The 18346-nt window shown below is 40.6% G+C and overlaps 1 protein-coding gene across 3 annotated transcripts in view; it reads right to left on the reverse strand.

The window, feature by feature from the left end:
- ZBTB20 (zinc finger and BTB domain containing 20) overlaps positions 1–18346 on the reverse strand; it is a 626421-nt gene that overhangs the window by 504482 nt on the left and 103593 nt on the right. For all 3 annotated transcript variants that reach the window (XM_048818099.2, XM_048818071.2, XM_048818047.2), the window contains exon 3: positions 9443–9564. The gene's annotated coding sequence lies outside the window, so the exon portion shown is untranslated. The remainder of the gene's footprint in view (positions 1–9442; positions 9565–18346) is intronic.

Genomic DNA, 18346 nt, shown 5'->3' on the forward strand with positions numbered 1-18346 from the left:
AAGGAAGAATCCCACGCACCACTACAGACTAGGAACTGAATGACTAGACAGCAGTTCTGCACAAAAGGCCCTGGGGTTACAGTGGATGAGAAGCTGGACATGAGTCAACAGTGTGCCCTTGTTGCCAAGAAGACCAATGGCATTTTGGGATGTATAAGTAGGGGCATTGCCAGCAGATCGAGGGATGCAATCGTTCCCCTCTATTCAACATTGGTGAGGCCTCATCTGGAGTACTGTGTCCAGTTTTGGGCCCCACACTACAAGAAGGATGTGGAAAAATTGGAAAGAGTCCAGCGCAGGGCAACAAAAATGATTAGGGGACTGGAACACATGACTTATGAGGAGAGGCTGAGGGAACTGGGATTGTTTAGTCTGCGGAAGAGAAGAATGAGAGGGGATTTGATAGCTGCTTTCAACTATCTGAATGGGGGTTCCAAAGAGGATGGATCTAGACTGTTCTCAGTGGTAGCAGATGACAAAACAAGGAGTAAAGATCTCAAGTTGCAGTGGGAGAGGTTTAGATTGGATATTAGGAAAAACTTTTTCACTAGTAGAGTGGTGAAGCACTGGAATGGGTTACCTAGGGAGGTGGTGGAATCTCCTTCCTTAGAAGTTTTTAAGGTCAGGCTTGACAAAGCCCTGGCTGGGATGATTTAGTTGGGGATTGGTCCTGTTTTGAGCAGGGGATTGGACTAGATGACCTCCTGAGGTCCCTTCCATCTCTGATATTCGATGATTCTATGATGATTCTATGAAGAAAGAGAGTATTTGACTTTAAAGGAGAGAAAAAACTGTTAAACCACCACCACAAAAACAGAGCGGAGAGGGGGTCTCTGTCCCCATGAATTTTGGTGTGCATAATGACTTCAGTCATTTTACTTCAAGGGGAAAAATATGTCATCCTCATCACCACTGAATAACCTGAGAGCCCAACAGACCTGTTCCCTAATTAGAGAAAAGGCTAAACTAACTTGATTCCTACCTGATAAATCCTACGTGGCTTTTCTTGCATATCCACCTGAATGAATTTGAGCAGGGCACAGCATGTCCTGCTTGACTAAAATTCCTGCTACAGCAGCCCCTCTGTTCCTCCACAAACACAAAGACTAATTCACTGTACGGGAGGGAGAAAAAACCCGTTCATCTAGTCATGTTCATAAAAAAGTCTTACCCTGAGCATACACCCAAAACTGCACCACTGCTGCTAATGTATATATTACAAACATATACAGGTCTGGGATTTACAGTCAACAAACAGCAATACAAACAACCACTGGGGAATGTATAAACACTTGGAGGAGCATAAACGCTCAGCCTGGCTGCACCACACACAGGGTGTTTATTTATCTCAGTTGCATACGATCAATGGGAGAAGACATTCAAAACAACTTTTTAAACAAAGTGTCACTTTGTGCTAGTTTATGCCAGTGGGGCTTCTTCCAACTATTTGTGTCATAATAAGATGTGTATGTGTTAAGATATTTTTCTTCTTCTTTTACTCCTGTCATGGCAACTGGGTATGAGAGAACAGAAGAGGAAAAAGGCTGCTAGTGTAATCCAGTTACTGATCTAACATTCACAATCTCCCCAGCCCAAAAGGAAGTGTTGTATGTTCTTACCCCGAATGCATGTTAGTAACATACAATTGCCAGTCTGAGCACCTACAGTTTTTTATTCATTAATCCCCTATCGCAGCCCGATCCCGTGTGGGCCACTGAGCACACACAGTTCCTGCCGAGGTGAATGACAGTTGAGGGTGCTTTGCACCTCTGAATAAATACACTCTCAAGGAGATCCAAAAGCACTTTTACAATGCTGACATTCTGCTACTGAGACTTAAAAGATCCCAGGTCAGACCAGAACCTACTTCTCAAACCACAGGAGGCCCAGGATTCTTCGTTTATGCTTCCTTAACTATTTCTAACCCCTTAAGCCAGTACCAAGCTAACTAAGTTTTATTCCTCTTAAATTTCTTTGGAAGGATTTACCTAATCTGATCGTGTGTTTTTATTGTGAATTTACTATAACTTCCTTCAAATTTGCAGTAATGCCACTTAACACTCATAATTGCCCACAATACATTGCACTTACATACTTCATTTCATCCAAGGATATCAAAGTGCTTGAGAATCAATGAGTTAAGTCTCCTGTATCCCCATTCCCTCCTCCCTTCCCATGAGGTCAGTCAGAATCACTATCCCTATTCTACAGATGGGGAAACTGAGGTAAAGAGAGAGGACGTGACTTGTCCAAGATCACAAAAAGGCTCCATGTCAGAGCTGGGAATAAAACACAAGTCTCCTGGCTTCTAGTCCCCTACCTGAGCCAGAAGAGCAACCTTCTGAACTAGTGGAATGCAACAGATGTCATGATCGTGTCTCAAGATGGTTTAGATTTTAGAATGTAATGAGCAGACGTGGCAGTACATGGATTATACTAATGGTGTCAAAGTACACAGCAACTCTTAGAGGTGGTGAAGACCACTCATAATATAACAAAACCTTTAACTATTTTCTTTATAAGAATCAAAGACTAATTTGTAAAGATCTGAGTGAAAGCTAGGGATACAGCTAAAACATAACCCTAACTTTCAAACTCCCTCCCTTCCCATACAGCATATACAGCCAATTAACAATGGAAACGTAAACAGATAATCCAGTATAAATGGCCACCATTCTTCCTAGAGTACAGCACCCAAGTGAGCATCTGCCTCCTCTGAAGCTGCATGATGCCAATGGCTTCACAAGAGCAAATTTGGATTTTTTTTTCTCTTGTGGTTGACTACACACACTCTCCCATTGTGTCTCATCAAAGAGCTGACGAGGGAGGAGTGGAATGCATACAGTCTCCAACGCTTGGGAAAATCCAGCTGCTTGTAAATCTATGCGAAGGTTAAACCTTTCTGACATGCTAAATATAGGATTCAAAGACAGTAGTGAACCGAGACGGCTGCTTCCTGACCAGCTCGACTTTACTTGAAGAGCCTCCAGCACTTATGATATCTACCCCAGGCGCCCAGTTAGCACATCAGCATTAGATTTTCTATTCACCAGTGATTGGAATATGTTTAATTGCTATAGAAACCCAATGTCACCAGATTAAGCATTTGCTAAATACCATGGGAAAATCCATCCAGAATTAGGAGGATGTTTTTTTGGCAGGGGAGAGTTTTGCCCACACGTAGATGCTGAAATCCAAATTTGAAGGGCCACTGTGTTACAGACCAAGTGTCTCAGTTTAATCATTCATAAAGATGCAAGCTAATTCCTTACCTAACTTCTATGCTAGGCTGGCTGCTTTGTCTCATGCAAACAGTGTGTACACAATTCCGTCAATGTCATTACCAATATTTATGCTTGACAGCCATAATATTGCTGTTCTCCGTGTATCAATATGCTTAATATTACATAACTCCTAGTGGGAATTGTATCTCTAAAGTACAGTAATATAAATACTATTGAAAAGAAAGTCATTGTGTGTGAAGTTGCTATAATTGCTCATTTAATGCAGGTAATACAAAAACCACCTGAAGCAAGAGGCCAACCAGGAACCCAAACAAGCGATCTGGTGACCATGATATGAAGTCTATTCTGATAGCTTCTTGGACTAGGAAGAAAATTTGTTTCCATCTCTGAAAAGCATTTGCTATCTGCACAGGATGCTGAGTGCACCTATCTAGCTCTGGACAACTAGCGGGCCTCCTGGGGCAACAATTAGTATCACATCAGATCACAGTAACCATGCATCTATAGCATACTGACATGTTCAGTGGATTCATTTCACACCCACCAAACATAGATTTGCTTGCACAGATGAGTTATGCAGGATGGAAGTAAACATTCCTGGTTACTAGAATCCTCCCACCAGTTGTAGTCTATTTTGGGTTGGCTAGAAAAAGTCATTGCATTTTGGTTGGTTTTGCTTGCAGCAGTCTTTTTCAGGACCACTTTACAATTTAAACATTAGAATAGTGGAAAAATAGTTTCATTCACTTAGTGCCAACCGACTTATATAGTTAAAGCACTCCCAAGTACACGGTTCTTCTGGGGGGGTGGGGGGTGTGTTAAGGGATATCACTCAGCAAAAGTCAAAAGTGACATAGGACGGGCACGTAAGTACCAAAGCTGCAGCTAACAAATGAAACAATGGGAGAACACATGTAGTCAGCCTGCGGAATTCACTTTCTCAAACTCACAAGGCCAAAATGAGGCTTGGTGCAAGTAGGTATGACTCTACTGCAGCAGCACCTAGATATTACAGTGGCCAGTGTTCTATAAGGGACTGAGTTTAGTCCCACTGAAGTCCATGAGTCTCTTTCCATTATCTTCAGTGGGCCCTGAATACTTAAAATAATGGAATAATGAAAGCTTATGCTTCAGGCCATTTGTTCATTGCTCCTGGGGTCAGGAAGGAATTCTTCCCTTCATATACAGTATTTGCACAAGTGGGTGAGTGCAGTAAGCGCTTTTTCACTTCAACATCAAGCATAGGCCTCTTTTGGAGTCAGGATACAAAACCTGATGTAACACTGGTCTAATATGGTATAGTGATTCTTATGCTCCTAAGGTTAGAACAGCAGTTTTCATGGAGGAAATGCACATGTGAGTGAGAAACAAATAGAATGCATACATGTAAATGTAAACCCAGCCACTCGTCAGCAGACCCTTCTCTTTTCATGTGAAGATTGTTTCCTTAAGATAGTAATAGTTCTTTTGAGTGATGTTCACTAGCTATCAAGAAGGCAACACACATTCTTTTTCAAATATTGGTTTCTGCTACAAATTACTGATGTTACTTCCTGTCCTGAATGTATTTGATAATCTGTCAGTATTCCCAATAAGCAGCCATTTACAATAGTTAATTTCAAGCATAACTTCCTGTGTATTGTTGCCTACTAAATTCAAATGCTGAATTTATTATAATCTAGTAATTTTTTGTTTTAATGATTCCAGAATATCTTCAAGGCATTTCCCAAAACATGACAGAAACAAGTACTCTCCACTCTGGGTGTGCCATTTCCTAGACAAACAGTAAAAAATAATTCCTATTCCCCACATGCCAGCAGTAAAATGTATTCAGATAAAAGATACGGAGTAGAAATTAATCATCAAGCACCACAAAATGGACAAATTGGACCAACAATAAATTCTGAGAACCAGCGAAGAGCTTACTGGTCCATAAAAAATTCTGCTTTACCCAAAATGTGTAACTAGCATATGATTGCAGACTAAGAAGGGCAGCGTGGAGTAAGATCCCTTGTTAAGACTTGCCTGAAGAATGTCTACTTGTGGATAGGTTACTTAATTAAATTCATTGTGAGTGCTCATCTGATAATCTCCTAACACAAATTTATCTTTGTTGATCATATATTATGTTCCCTCTACCTCCCAAGACTCATTATCTGCATTCTGAGTGCAAGTGCTCCAAAGATGGTCCTCTTTGTTAGATTAGGGCAGACTTCCTTAATATTTTCAGCCTTCTTGATTACACATCCCTCCCCATCAAGTGGCAGCCACTTGGACTCCAACTCTCCAACGAAAATTTGCCTGACAAGACTGCCTGACATGTGACACCTGCTACAATACCGCTCTCTACTGTGTTTGTCCAAGTCACTTCACTCAAAGTCTAACAATGACTGTCCAACCAGGCAGTATGAAAAACAAAAAATCTGCCTTGCTGTGAGAGAAGACATTACCTTTCCAGAACCACCATCATCAGGGCTCTTTCCTTCCTTCTTTATTTTTTAATGGAGACGAAACCCCCCTGTCATCTCACCTACTCCTCTCTTAATAAGGAACGACTGCCGTGACTACCCCCATCTAGAAGCGCCATTCACCACCAGCACCTCTGCTCTCCTCATGTGCTTAAAGAACAACTGATTAGCTCTTTGCATAATTAACCTGATTAGCACTGTGCATAATCAAACTGATTAGCACTTTGCATAATTAAAAAGAAATAATAATAATAATAATAATAACAATAATAAGCACTAGGTAATATCAAAAGCCGTTAGTCCCACAGCCGTCTTGTTAGTGCCAGGATTAGTTTAATGCAGCATATTTTATTCCTTATATATATAAAAATATTATATGTATAAAAATAAAACTTCAAACTCCTGAGAATTAAAAGTGGAAATATTCTCAATTATTTTCAGAACACTGAGAAAAATATTGATTATTCCACAACTGTCCATTACAGGGTTTCTTGCATCTTTTTCTGAAGTACCTGATCATATCCATTGTTGGAGGATACTTGAATAGATGAACCATTGGTTTGATTCGGTATAGCATCTCTCTTACATTCCTATGTTACCAAGTCTGTATATCTAGCTTTCTACCTTAGGTAGTTATATGGTCTCCATTATCATAGTATCTGAGTACCTCACAATCTTTACTGTTTTTGCCTTCACAACATTGCTGTGAGGTAGGAAAGTGCTATTATCCCATTTCTGCAGATGGGGAACTGCGGCACAGAGTGGCTAAATGACTTACCCAAGGTCACACAGGAAGTCTGTGGTGAAGCCAGGTCTTCCAAGTCCCAAGCTAGTACCCCAACCACTGGACAATCCTTCTTTTCCCATTGGACCATTCTTATTTCCTGTATGGACTGGTTACCTAAGTAATTTACCTCACACAAACATGTTCTGGGGAGAAAGGAAAGCAGGACCCTGAGTGCACCATGTGAAATAGCTTCTGTTTCTGTTCCAGTTCAAATCCTCTGATTTTCACTGTTAAATTTTCACTGGTTAGGTTCAAAACTGTGTGAAACCATGAACTTTTCCATGGTTTCTGCCTAAATCTTAAAGGGGCCCAAATCTCCCACGATACACAATGCTAGATGCCCTAGAACATTTACAAAAGTATCCCCATAGTTCTAGTACTGGGACTTTCCCTCATGAAATAAATTAAGGGAAAACTATGGGAGAAGGGAGCGATAAAAGGGAACCTTACAGTAATTAAATAAAAATATATTACCCAGCCATGGAGGCCTTTCTATTACCATAAGAAAAGGAACCCAAATGAACAGTGAGTGAGTGGTCCCCAGAGCCAGTCACCCATTTCTAAAGTTGTTTAGTTTCAGAAGAAAAGTGTTGTTGCAGAGATTATTCAAGTCCAAATGTTCCTGGGGAAGGTAGTTCCAGTAATTCTGGGAAGGAAGCCAATCCCTTTGGCTTTATATGTAAATATTTGAAAAACATTATTTTTATATACATATATTTTATAACATATACATATATGTCTCTACACTTCCAGCCTTGCAAAACTGCTATGAAAAAATGTACCACTTCAGGCACAAATATCTACTCACCAGAACCATGATAACTGACAAAAATTTAAAAAAATAGCGCCCTCCCACCTGTTAAGTTAGGTGCCTTAGACACAAAGGCCCCAACCCTAAAAGCTGTTCTGCTCCTTGGGTTTCAAGGATACACAGGTCAGAGGAAGCTACAGAAACCTCTAAAAATGATGAGAAGTAGCCTTCTAGTCCTAATAAAGGCAGGAACATAAGGTCCATTACTTCAGAACTTTATAGGTCTAAACAAACTTTGTGTGTTCTATCCACAAGCTGGTAATCTCCCACTTTCAATGGTATAAAGTTCCCACTTCCTAGGATTTTAGGACACTGAGATATAAGAACTTAAAAACTAACTTTTTTATCTACAGAAAAATCACTGGCCCAGGACTGAATCTTGCGCATCCCACAAAAAGTGGTAATTTAGTGGGAAATTCTACATTTGAGGGAGAGAAGAGAAACATTTCTGTGGGAGGCTGATTTTAATTAATTAATTAAATGGTGGACACTTGAACGTGCTTGGGAGTTGGGACACTGGAATAAATCCTGGGTAGATAGACAGATTGGGGGGAGAGTGCAGGAGAGGCAGTCAAAAGTGGATGATAAATAAATTAATCCATGCCTCTGCAATTTATCACGTGGCTATCACCTGCACATATGTGGTATACAGAAACATACACTAATAATCATATTTATTCCCCTACTCTCCTGACGTACATACACACTTAAATTATTTCATACATATATACATAGAGAGCTTGGTGAAATTCTTGGACAAATAGTTTATTAGAAGAAAAATGCAGTTTCAGTCTAACAAACTATTAGTGAATTTGAGATTAATATTTTTAGCCATTCACAAAATGGCCAGAAGAGAAGGAAGTGGCATCGCTGCTCACCTGCCTTTATAAGCTTTAGCTCAGTGTTTTGGTCACTCATCTGGGATGTGCAAGATGCAGGTTCAAATCACAGCAGTGGAATTGAGCTGAAACAGACTTTCTAAATTCACCAAAAATTCCAACAAATTTCAGATTCGGTTTGACCTGAACCACTTATTTTTTCAGAACTGCCACTGATCTGAAACATCACTTATTCACCCAGCTCTCTGTATACCCACATACAGATACACACACACACGCATATGTATATTTTAATCTGTACCCACATATATATATCCTACGTGGAGGAGATACAAATATTTCCCAAATATATTATATATAATGCTATTTCTGTTAAATATTTATATCACTGCCACATGTAGGGGTATTTGTGTTTTAACATATACACACATAAAATGTGTAAGTTTGTGCATATGTGTAATCTCTCTGTCTCTCTCTCTCTCTCACACACACATACTCACAAATACACACACACACACTCACAAATACACACACACACACACACACTCACAAATGGAAAGACCAAGAGTAGAGCAGACCTTTTACAAAATATTTTAATAGTTATTTTAGAAATCTTCACCCAAAGTTTGAGGGTTTCTTTTCTTGCTATCTTACATTTTCTCCGGCAAAATACACCTGCTTTCTTTTCTTTTCTTCCCCCCAAACTAAATATTTCTTCCATCTAATGACTCTCTTTATTAGACAGCATCTAATTTGCATACATTTACATACAATTTAACTGCTAGCTTGTGAGAACAAAGAAATGGTTCTGTATTATACTGAAGGACAATACTCAGAAAAGGAAGGTATAAAAACCAGCTAGCTCAGTGGCTGTGTATTTTCTTTGTTTCAGAAATATCAGGATTTTTAAACACACCACTTAAAGGGTGAAAAAGATTATTTCATCAAACAATGAAAAAAGATACAGCGCAGCTCCGTTTTAACACATTTTCTCTCTGGCCTGGTTAATGGGATTTAAGGGTCCAAGGGTCCACTGTTTCCTTTACAGAATCTGATGGATTTATTTCTGTCACATATTTTAGTTCATATTTTATTGTTATAACAATCTACATTGAAGCTCAGCTCCAATGCTAATTCAATACCACCTTTTCCTGGTCAGACTGGGATATGACCGAATGATCTTTGATAGGCATCAAATACTCTGCCCTCAATGCCCACCACTAATGGATTTTATAGAAAGGCTGCCAGGACTTTACCCTATGGCAACAAGTATAGAGATAATGGAAACTTACCATGTAGCTGACTGGGAATCAACAGGAAGGGAAGCAGGGCTGAGCTCCACTTGTGAGAACAGGGAGGGACTGTGGTCAGAGTAAATGCAGGAGGTAAAGGAGAAGTCAAGCCCTCTAGTTCCCTAGAAGAAGAGGAGGAAAGAATTTTAAGACCTCATATAAGGGAAAGTCTTTAGAGAAAGAAGGCAGAGACTCCTGTCCATACCCCACCCAAACAAAGTATACACCATCAAAAGCCTTCCCTCCAAATCTTCACAATGGAAATTCCAGTTACACTGATTGGTTCAATTTTAAATCACTCTGGCCTCTCCGGCCTTTGACCTCTTCTCTTTGCTCAAAGGTGAAATTCTAGAATTTTACATTTTAAAAAGAGCATGGCATGTGGTCACTGAATAAGAAAAAATTCTCTAGTCATTTTGGGGCAAGTGAATGACCACAGGGGCCTGATCCCACAGAAATGTGCTACCAGGTGTAGCACTTTCTAGTGTGAGCAGATCCATTAAAGGCAATGGGATGGGAATACTCATGCTCAAGAACATTATGCCCAGAAGTAATTATTTCCAAGTCAGGCCCAAGATTTGAAATCCTCATTGATCATTTGGGCTGCTCAGTTTCTCCTAGAGTACAGAAGCTTTACCCGATTAACATGACGAAAGGGGATCACTCCCTAGTCAGACCCTGCATAGGTGTATGGTGCAGGTACTAACAACAAGGCAGGTCTGAGGACTGAAGGCCCAAATCAGGATCTCAGAGAGCGTACAGGAATTCTTTTTGTTCTGACTATCCCTTGCTGTGCCTCACTGGAGCTCTCGGCACATTACAAAATATTTACAAATATAAACTTTTAATTAGTGCTCATTGCAATTTTTCAAAATTTTGAAAAATCTGATTTTTAAAAGAATTCAAATGGGGGTAATTCCCCCCCCCAGCTATTTTTAATATATTTTTCAATCAGCTCTGCTTGAGAAAACATGTGAGCCTTGCAGTGTGTCCTGAAGTTTACCAAAAGCTGAAGTTTGCCAGATGCTGGGAATGGGCAACAGGGAATGGATCACTTGATGATTACCTGTTCTGTTCATTCCCTCTGGGGCACCTGGCATTGTCCACTGTCGGAAGACAGGATACTGGGCTAGACGGACCTTTGGTCTGACCCAGTGTGGCCGTTCTTATGTTCTTAAAACCTGATTGTGGCAGAGCAAGGAAAGAAGGATGTTCCAGAGCTAAGGATCCCTTATAGTTATATCCCTTAAGGACCATATCTGCAGTCCCCTATTGTTAAAACCTTTGGTTTGTTAGTTTGAGTGTCTTGGAGGGTTGTGGCTGCCATGGTATCACCCAGGAAGAAAGGATCCTATGAGGTAGTTGGGATCCAAGTCATTTACGGTTTTATAGGTCAAAGTCAACTCCTTAAACTTCAACTGAAAATCAGATGACAGGCCATACAGCTCATGCAGAAGAAATGCAATATGCTTTTGATGAGACATTCCACTTAAAAGGCGCACTACCACAATTGCCACGTAACACCTTGAATTAGCCTCACGTAACGGCAATATAGTAATCCCATCTTGAGGTGATAAAAGGCAAAGTCCCAAAATGAAAGGACGCAACCCTCTTGCCAAGAGCAAATGATAAAAATCACAATTAGCAACCACTACTACCTGAATATCCAGAATCACCTGAAAACCCAGCAAACCCAGCTCGGGAAATGCACTTAGAAACAAACAGCAGGAAAATGTCAGATATTGTACAGTTATAATACTGAGTACTTGCTTTGGCTAGTTCCCCTACTCTCTACGCATTACCTCTTGCTTGGAGCGAGTGTCAGCTAGCTAGCCCTCTTACACACCACCATCTCTGTTGAACACTGAGCAAGTCACCCCACAACGCAGGTAAAAGTGAAAGGGATGGGAAAACAACACTGGATATCAACTGCATCCTGAAAACAATACAATCCAAACCGCCTCACTAATCCTTTTATTTGCCCCATATACATGTAAAACAATAGGGATGACAAAATAAAAACCCACAAACCTTCCATGAGAGTGCCCTCAAGGAAGATAAGTAATCATCCAACACTACCCCCTGGGATCTCTCAGGAAAAAAAAAACAACAGTCTCTCTCATGAGCTACCTCACCAACACAGCGGCCACAGATGAATCACCATCAGTGCTACAGAAGGCAGCTGACAGAGCTAAAAGAATCAATATGTACACCTCATCTTCATCTATTTTCAGCAGAAGATCAACAACCAACATGACCAAAGTCACTGCTATACTACTTTCACAACTAAATCAGTTCTAACGGGGTCAAAAAGACCAGAGGACTCTAGATACTTTACAGTACCACTGAAGTTGTTTCACCATAATTTCCTAAATAATCTCCCTTCAAGGGACTGGAGCAGATGACCTATTAAGGTCCCTTCCAGTCCTACATTTCTATGATTTCTATGATTCAAAGGTAGTTTGGATACCTTGTTTGGGAAGCAACATTAATTCTGCATTTCTTGGGTTACTAGCACTCGAAGGGGTCTTTTTTGTTTTATGCTCTAACATTTGACGGTAATATGCCTTAAAACCAATGATACGGGCCTGAAACTTTAACTTCACTTTAACAATGATTTTTGCATGTTTAAAAGGTTAAAATCATGTTTGGTTCATTAGAATTATTTTTTATATATTTTTCTGTATACACAAAGGTCTGATTCTCCTCCTTTACTGTTATAAATCCAGAGTAATTCCTCTGAAGTCAACTGCGCTACGCAAGTGTGAAACTGTTGTAAGCAAGAGGAGAATCAAGTGCAAAGTGTTTTGCTACTTATATAATGTATACATAAATTAACTCTTGCTTTTATAAACCTATTAGCCAAGATGGTTGGGGCATCACCCCATGCTCTGGATGTTCCTAAACCTCTGAATTCCAGAAGCTGGGACTGGATGACGGAATGGATCACTTGATAAATTGCCCTATTCTGTTCATTCCCTCTGAAGCATCTGGCACCAACCACTGTCAGAAGATAGGCTACTGGACTAAATGGATCATTGGTCTGACCCAGGCTGGCCATTCTTATGTTCGTAGGTGCTTTTAAAACTCCCTACTCACATGCAGTAAATTTCCATTTTGGGTCTGCTTTTTGTAGCTACAGTGATAGCACTTATAGCTTTGTCCATTTTAAGAAGTATTGACAGTTCCCTTTTAAGTATGGGGAATATTTCTCAAACAGGTAGAATCTTTCAACACGGAAGAAAATTTTAAGATGTGGCCACTATGATGACTTAGGTTGTTGAGGCAGAACCCTATTCTCCCCACCAAGGTTCACCTCAACCAGCTAATCTGTATTAAAGTACAATTTGCCCTGTTTACACTGAGATTTTAAAACATGTTAAAACATCTAGACACCTTTTTTTGCTATTCCAGACAGGGTCTATCTGAGGAATAATAGTGAGTGGAGAAGGCTAGAAGTCTAACCAGACCTTCCTCAAAACATGCTTCCATAACATCTCAGAGGAATCAAGGTAACAACCCTTCACCCTGAGTATTATACAGAAAGAAATTTGTGTCATTTGGTGGCAGCATAAGTTTAAAATTTGCCCACTGAAAACAAAAGACCAAATTTCCATATTTAGTTGCATTTTAGGCCTGCACGGGCTGGATATTGGCACTAGCTACCATACCAAGTGATATTTTGTTCAAATTACAGGATAATCCTTTTAATTGGGACACCCTGGTGGATGGCCTATTGTCTTGATTAATATGTTGTCTCAATTAAGAGAAGCAGCCATTTGAAAAAAAATTGTCTAAAAAGACTTGAAATGTAGTAAAATTCTGTACTGAATAAAAATACAAGTATAAAAATGATTTATGCTGTATTTAATCTTTATTTCTTCTTCTCTTAACCTTTATTTGGAGACTGCTATATTAAAAGATTAGAATTTAGAATTTCACACCCGTTAAACACCTGGTTAAACACCACTTAACCCACTAGCACTAGCCAAATGTGTCCCCATTAAGCAGAAATATTGGCAACGCTGTCCCTATTAAGCAGCATCCATTACCATTCACTGTCATTAGGCTAAATCATTTCCCTGGGACACAATCTAATTTAACAGATTTCTTGATTAAGAGCATCCTGATTAAGTGGAAAATACTGAATCAGTAAATTTGCATGTAACATGTGAAGGCTTCTGGCCACTGAAGTCCTATCCCATCTGTCTGGTTTGCAGGCCAAGCTTGGAATCCTGGGTGTGATGTTCTGTACCTAAGGAATTGCCTAGGAGAGTTGCACATTCTAACAGGGCTGGGGGAGTTTTCTAGGAAGCAACTGGGCCAATTAACAGAGTGCAGAACTGATGGAGTTGGACTGAGATTCTTTCTTGGAAATGTTCTTGTGAGACTAAATACTGTTTCCCTTCTTATGGCTTTGTATCAGTGTAGGAAATCATCCCTGTTTGATTGGCATAGAGGATTTAATTTATTGGTTACACATATAGCACAGTGTCTTTTATAATCTCTGTAGTATTAAATTGTTCATTGTTTGTTTAATTTTGTGTGTGTGTGAATTCAGTGACGGATTGACAAGCCCAGAGAATAAAGTTCTCCATTCATACACCATGTATGGCACAGACAGTGGGAATGCAAGCTTCCCAATGTGCTTTAAGACTGTTCTGTAGAAATTATCTGCATGGGTGAAAGAGGAGTCTTGTCTCTATGATTCATTGAACCCCCTGGCCTCCACTGAGACTGCAGACAAGGGTGTCAATAAGTGCCAGGTCTCGTGGTAATTTTCCAGGAGGAAGCAGACTCAGCAAGTCATTTCTAGGTAAGGTCACCAAAATCTCACCTGATGGTGATTACTTTCCATTGCTACTAACCTCTTATGTTGGTCCTCAACAGTGACCTACCCACAACTGGAAGGTTCAATCTCCCATGCCCAATCCTGTGTGGTTCCACTTTAGTGTCTGCTTATTAATGGAACTCAGTCACCCTCACCTGGTACTGGTGATGGATTAGATCTGCCTACTGAAAGTACGTTACTCCAGGGGCAAAATGTTGACATAATTTACATTTTCTTGGATGGTTAACTGAATCAAAGAAAAGGGTTTATACTGGGGGCTGAAGGGCCATAGACTCCCCTTCCGCCCCCATCTGACCATCCCATTCCCCTTTCAGGTGTCCCCTCCCAGCAGCCTAACCCCCTGGCCCATGAGTCCCTACACCCATCCCTTCCAATTTGAAGGAGTGGCATTGCCACTCAGGTTTAGCCCAGACAAAAAGTGGTCAGGCCATGGCCCAGTTGGCCCTTGCCAGCTCTGTGGTCTATGGTATATGACTCCTAAAACTAATACTTTAAAATTAAATATATATATTTTAAAAATTAATAGCTCAACACTACACTCTGCAGTGCATATGTGACTTTATATGCTCTATAGTTACTGACCCAAAACTGTGGTTATTTCCCAGAGAACCATACATTCTGCAGATCCTTTTTTAGTTTTGATTGGCCTACTAGTGACCATTCCGATTATCTAAGTCAAATGTCTGCAACCTTGGTTATTTCTCAATCACTACTAAGGTAGCTTACAAAAGACTGCTTTCTAATGTGCTACAGCTCTCTGTTTATATATTCATATGACACTTATCACTGTCTCTCTGAAGCAACTGATTGTCAGAGGGAGTGTGCATGCAAATTTCTGCTGAAGTCAATGAGAGCTGAGGGTGCTCAATACCTCTGAAAATCAGGCCCCGATCCACTAAGGGACTTAGGGGTTTTTGGTGCCACGAAAAATCCCTGGAATGACCTAAGATACACCAAGATTTAGTTAGGCACCTAGGCTCCCTATACAATGAATGGGCAGAGATAGGAACCTTAGCACATAATCTGCAAAAGCCAGCATACTAGGCAGGGAGCTGTGTAAGCTAACCAATGGGAGATGCCAAAGAGAGGGGTGTGTCCTAAACCCTGTCCCTCTCAGGAAGTGAGGCACCTATTTCTGCTTGTGATCCACCATAAAGAACCCCTCTCCTGGAGTCAGGTGGCTTAGGCAACTAAGTCATTTTTTATGAGAATAAGTCAGGCACCCACCTGACTCCACACAAAACAGGAGGGAAGGGGAGAAAAAGGAAGAGGTGGAGATGGCCTGTCTTTAGGGTGACCAGATATCAAGTATGAAAAATCGGGACAGAGTGCGGGGGCAGGGGGGTGTAATAGGCGCCTATATAAGAAAAATCCCCAAATATTGGGATTGTCCCTATAAAATCAGGACATCTGGTCACCCTACCTGCCTTATATGCTTTAACTGAGTAGTCAGAGCACACGCTGGGGATATGGGAGAGCAGTTCAGTTCCCCCTCTGCCTGATGAGGAGAAGGGATTTGAACAGCCAAACCACAGTTCCTAATGGTTTATGTTAAAAAAGAAGAGAAGAGGAAAATCTTTAAGGCCCCATGAAAGAATTTCTGAGCTAGATATTCAGCTGGCATAAATCAGCATAGTTTCATTGACTTTGAAGGCACTAGGTCAATTTACACCAACTGAAGATCTGGCCCTCTTTTTCAGGGCAATAAGGGGTCACATTCATAGTTGTATGGCCTATCATTACAAAACACAAGTCAATGCAATAGGATAGTACGGTGATTATTACTATGGAGAAGCCTAATATAAACAGACATAGATGGAGGAGGAGAATACAATTACACTAAAATCAGGAAATGAAGTGTTTCCACAGCACCTAGATACTACAATGATGGACACCCTAAAAAGACATGGATAAATTAGATAAGTGATTGAGGAGAAAGGAACAGCATAGAAGAAGAAAAGAGTGGGTAGGTGTGAGGTGTGGAGAGTGTGAAAGAAAGCTGGGAGAAATAGCAGGAGAAGAGGCAGATTTGGACTAGAGCAATGCTGTGCAAAGGCTTAAAAACAAACAGGACAAGGACTTGACGCATAAACTTGATACAGAAAGTGAAGGGAATCCACTGGAGGGATATGTTCAGAAATTAATGTTTCAATATGCCATTTTATAATCTCACATCCACACCATGCTGTGTTGATACCATATTTGACCAAGTGCACCAGTGTGTTTAATCTGAATGTAAGATTATGATAGATCACACAATACAGGAAGGAAACCAAGTGACTTGCACTCCCTTTTCAAATCTTAGCATATTAAAGTTTAGATTGTGGCAGCAATACAATAAGTAAAGTCTACCAGACTCGCCACAAGAGAACAAGAATATTATACAGAACATCCCAGAACCACTTGGCCATTTGTTAGACATTAACAAACCCCTCATTGTGCCAGCAAGACTGTTAGAGCAGCAAATACATTTGGTGCATGTGTTTTAATTTGATACAGCAAGGCAGAGTCTGCCCAATTTTCTAAGGAGGGCAGAGGGACCCAAAGCACCTGATCACTATTAAGCCATCTCTTATTGCTTATGAAGAGGAGAGCCTGTATTGGCAGTGCACTGATTTAAGCGGGGAGGGACATGGTTGCAGGAGGAGAAGCATAAACCTGCTCCTGCTCACTACCAACAACTTTAATTCAGGCACCAGTAATGAGGTGGCTAGGTTGGAAGGGGAATGGGATACAGGATCTGGAGTGCTTTATCCGCTCCAAGACCAATGCTGGTTTTGGCACTACTTTCGCTCTAGCAAATTACAGAAAAACAAGCAGGTGCTAGCAATCTGAGAGACCACATGCCAGCTACAGCTGCTTCAAACTGATTCAATTACATCTGCCTGAATAGTCCCAGGACATTGAACTGGTTGAAGAGACCCATAGCTTGAAGGGAGACGAAGTCCATTCTGATTTTAGTGCCCCATTAAAATGAAGTGCAAGTCTCCCTTGGGGGAAAAAAGAAAAATTCAAATAGATCTGGAAGCAGGTGATCATTTCCAACCTTAGGGATAAGAGGGAAGCTTGGGGGGTAGCATGTTTGCACTAATGCTACAATATACTGAGAAAGCCCTTTGGAGCTCAGGACTTAAAAATACTCTGAAACAGTCTGACAGCATTGCCTTGTTTCCCAAAACACTGGGTGCAGCATATTTGCTGAACATGCTCTTGGGATCGGGACTTCACTCCAAACCTTGTTTGTACAAAAAGGGGCCAAGCAGCTGGGAAATTCTGGAGTGCAGTGTGTCCTCGTTAGTTCCCATCTGCCATCAGAACTCAGCTCGTGGCAAGTTTGGCTAAGTCCTGGTGTTCTCAGGTCCAAATCTGGGTCATTTTTAATTACACTATACAGAATTCAGAGTGCAGTTTTTAAATCCTTATTATACAGCGCAGAAGAACGGGCAGCTCTCCAACTAATCAATTTTTTAAAAGTACATATATAAAAATTTTAAACCGGGCTAGACAGACAGTGGGTGGAAGAGAGAAAAAAAAACGTATGAGTGAGTACAGGGGTTAGTTAAGAGAACTGTTAGCAAAAGTGGGTCACCAGCAAGTTCTATTTGAAAACTTCAAAGGAAGGGGGAAAAAACCTCTCTTCATTTATAAGACAGAGAAACTGATGTATACAATTCACATTGCTCTTAATGTCAGCATGAGTTACCCACAACAATGCAGCACAGTTTACTGTAAAGACAGGAAGGACGGTCTTGTGGACCTGGGTTCTATTCCTGGCTCTGTTACAGTCTCCTTGTGTGGCTTGGTACAGTTACTTTCCTCACTCAGTAGAACAAGGATTATACGCCTTACCACACATAGACGTAGTCCCAAAAGGGGTTATGAGGTTTACCAGTTGAAAACTATGGTGGGATGCTTGGGTAGAAGGTGATAAAGAATTGCAGGATGATAATATAAATGCCTACAAAGATAATGCATTTTGGATTGTACAAGAAAGACTTAGTCTCTCCCATCCTATGTCCATTCAATATCCATTGGTCAGGGTCTGAAAAGAA

The sequence above is a fragment of the Caretta caretta genome, chromosome 1, assembly GCF_965140235.1.
Source record: "Caretta caretta isolate rCarCar2 chromosome 1, rCarCar1.hap1, whole genome shotgun sequence".
Lineage (NCBI taxonomy): Eukaryota > Metazoa > Chordata > Testudines > Cheloniidae > Caretta > Caretta caretta.